Genomic DNA, 3,143 nt, shown 5'->3' with positions numbered 1-3,143 from the left:
TTATTATTATTATTATTAATTATTAATTATTAATTATTATTATAGTTCGTTTTTGTTTGTTTATCTCTTGATTACCTTCTCTCATTCGTTCTTCCGTTAATTAGTTAATTTTTTCTTTGTTCGGCACGTGTGTTCAAAGTCGTTAGGTTCCCACGACCACCCCACTCCGCCCCCCCCCCCGCCATCGTAACGGTCGATTCATCCATCCCGTATTCTGCAAAACGAATCGCAATTATATTTCACACGTACTCGAAGAGCTTCATTTTACCTCTCTCGCTACTTTTACGTGTGTAAGTTAAATAGTTGTTGTTATTATTAGTTCATGGGTGATAAATGATTTTTGCGCAATAATGGAAGTGCACGGCCGACTATTGTTATTTTATGTTTGTTTCAATGAACATAAACAATTCATTATGCTTGTACATTGAATGCCAATAATACCTTTTTACCATTGGTTTTTCAACTTTGACAATTATGTATGCAGATAAGGATACAAATTCACTGTGTGCCTTTATTATTTTTTTATTGACTTTTTATATTTTTTTAGTATTATTAATAATTTTCGTGGTCTAGGCGTAGAATATAATAGAGGTATCGGTGAAACAATGTAGACAGTATGAAATTATGAACTAAAACAATAGTTGCACAATTATTATAGAGACTAACTGGCTTTGGGTTAAAAATGCAATTAAATTTAACTAATTGTTTCCTTTAAAATGACATTATTTTTAAAAAGCTATTTGCTCGAGAAACTTGTGAAATTAAAGCTGGTTATTTTTCAAGTTAGTTTGTTCTCCAGCAATTTTTGTATTTCAAATTAGAATGGTCACGTGATGAAAATTGAGCAATCAAATGATTACGGTCAAATAAATATTTTTAACTTTCTTTATTCGCGTATATTACAAAGAGCGTTTATTTTCTTTTTCTTTTTTTTTTTTTTATTATGATATTTAAGTTATATAGCCAATATCCTTTTAAATAAATAACATAGTAATTCAATGTTATGCGCTTCGTGTCTTATGACGCGTGAAAAATTAATAAAAATTAATTTCCATTTTCCCTTTTAATTTACCTTATAAAAAAGATATGTAGCAAACGTGCGCTCGGCATTAGTTTGTTCTTCTCTCTCTCTCTCTCTCTCTCTCTCTCTCTCTCTCTCTCTCTCTATCGCTTTTATTTTTTTAAAGAATCTTTGTTCTTAAACTTCAAACTTCGTAAATCATAATAAAATTTTGTAAACAATCCCTATTCTGTTATCAGTGAGAATTATTGCTTACAACGTCAACAAATCTCGGAGTAAATGACCCCTGTCAGTCTAATTTCCTTAGTTACTTAAGTTCAGTCTTTCCCACCCCTATTGATCTTGCATCTATTTTTGTCCACCTGGTCTTCAAAATAATCGCAAAGTTCGATAAAAATACCTGGTTAACGTTTCTTTTCTTTGTTTCCCTTATTTCATTTTGGTAGTTTATTCATTTGTTTTTTTGCTTTTTAAATTAAATGAAATTGAGAAGATGAGTGAAAGAGGAAGGTTAATGAATAGCTTTGCCTATTATGCTAATTAAATTTGCAAACTCTTGCAATACGTCAAGTAATATGGATTTATTTTGAAAAGGTAAAAGGGCATTTTAATCTCGAAATAAAAGATCTTCTATTTATAAGCAAAAATTAATATAATGCGGCTTGTCAATGCAATTGTAAGAAACTTTTTCGTACCTTTTTAAGAAGCATCGAGCACACACATACACACACGCGCGCGCACACACACACACACGCACACAAAAGATTCAAGCTTTAATATAAATTATTTTTTACGATATATGCAGCTATTAATTTCTGGTTAAATGAATTGCCAGGGATGCGCAACTACAAATGTCACGTGAAATCTGGATAAATTTACTTCTTACTGAAAAAGTGTTAATTAATATTTTGATCGATTTTAATTTAAAATCGTCAGACTATTTCATGCCAAAATTTTGCATAAAGAAAAATAACAAATAATTATCCAATAGTTGACGGTTTATTGAAATTCTTAAATTATTTGCATAGCCCAAGTATTCGATTAATGATAAAGTATGTAGAGAAAACGTTGGTGAGTTGGCAAGAAGTTACAAAGTTCCCAAATGAATTAGATAAAAGAGAGCTTCAGTTAGACGTAATTTTTCAGCGGAGCAAATTGAAAACTTTTTTAAAATAAAAAGCCATTATCAAATATTTATATTTTACATTTAGTCCGATATATTACGCTAGCGAGTGAATGAAAGCCTTTGTATTTTCGGAAGTCTGGATACTCGGGGCCGGTCATTTCTGTTTTATACATTCGGACAAACCAAAAATAAATCCGCTATAACGTTCGAGGCATTCCTTTAGGACTCATTCTCTACTGTATGGATATTCCAGTAAATGGAATGAGCCGAACTAAGGAGAGGTGAACACACTCGGCATTGAAGGGATATGGAGGGAAAGCGAGAAGTTATCTCGTTAATATTACGTAAATTATTTACAAGGAGGAGAAAGAGACAGTGGAGGGTACGTTGATACAAGCTCGATGTGCCATTTGAAATCAGAAATCAGAAGAATCTCTCTCTTTCTCTCTGCGCTCTTAACGGATATCCGTGATATCCTGGAATCGAGTGCCCAGTCGAATATCATTCACACACGCACGCGCGCGCGCGCGCGCACACAAACAAACAAACAGACAGACAGGCGAACACAGAGAGAGAGAGAGAGAGAGAGAGAGAGAGAGAGAGAGTAAAGTAACCCGCTGGCAAAACTCGAGAAAAGGAAATGTCGTTGCATCGAGAAAATTGTCCTTGTACGGGAGTGAAATTAGATGAATTTAGGCGACCTGACGTCAGTCCGTCAATTTCCCATGGAGGGATACCTCCTGGCGATCGAACTGCTCTGCCGTTTCGAGGTCTCCTTTCCATATACAAGAGCCGTCCCTGCAAACAGTATTATTCTTGTCTCATTTGTTTATCTACGAAGGAACGCGACGCTCGAATGATCGTTAATCATATGGGGATGGTGGAAGGAGAATGATTTATCGTCGATGCCCCGGCGCATTTTGTTTCGCATCGCTCCAGAATCAGCATAAGACTGGCGGTAGGCGGATTGGTTTTAGGATTTGACCGCGGGGGGGG

At 34.8% G+C, this 3,143-nt stretch overlaps 1 protein-coding gene across 1 annotated transcript in view; it reads left to right on the top strand.

Annotated features, from left to right (window-relative positions):
* LOC105363019 (C-Maf-inducing protein) overlaps positions 1–3,143 on the top strand; it is a 72,807-nt gene that overhangs the window by 1,603 nt on the left and 68,061 nt on the right. The gene's annotated exons all lie outside the window — the stretch shown is intronic.

Source organism: Ceratosolen solmsi, unplaced genomic scaffold (assembly GCF_000503995.2).
Source record: "Ceratosolen solmsi marchali unplaced genomic scaffold, CerSol_1.0 scaffold56, whole genome shotgun sequence".
Taxonomy (NCBI): domain Eukaryota; kingdom Metazoa; phylum Arthropoda; class Insecta; order Hymenoptera; family Agaonidae; genus Ceratosolen; species Ceratosolen solmsi.
The sequence above is the reverse complement of the archived record's forward strand: the minus strand, read 5'-3'. Positions and strand labels throughout refer to the sequence as shown.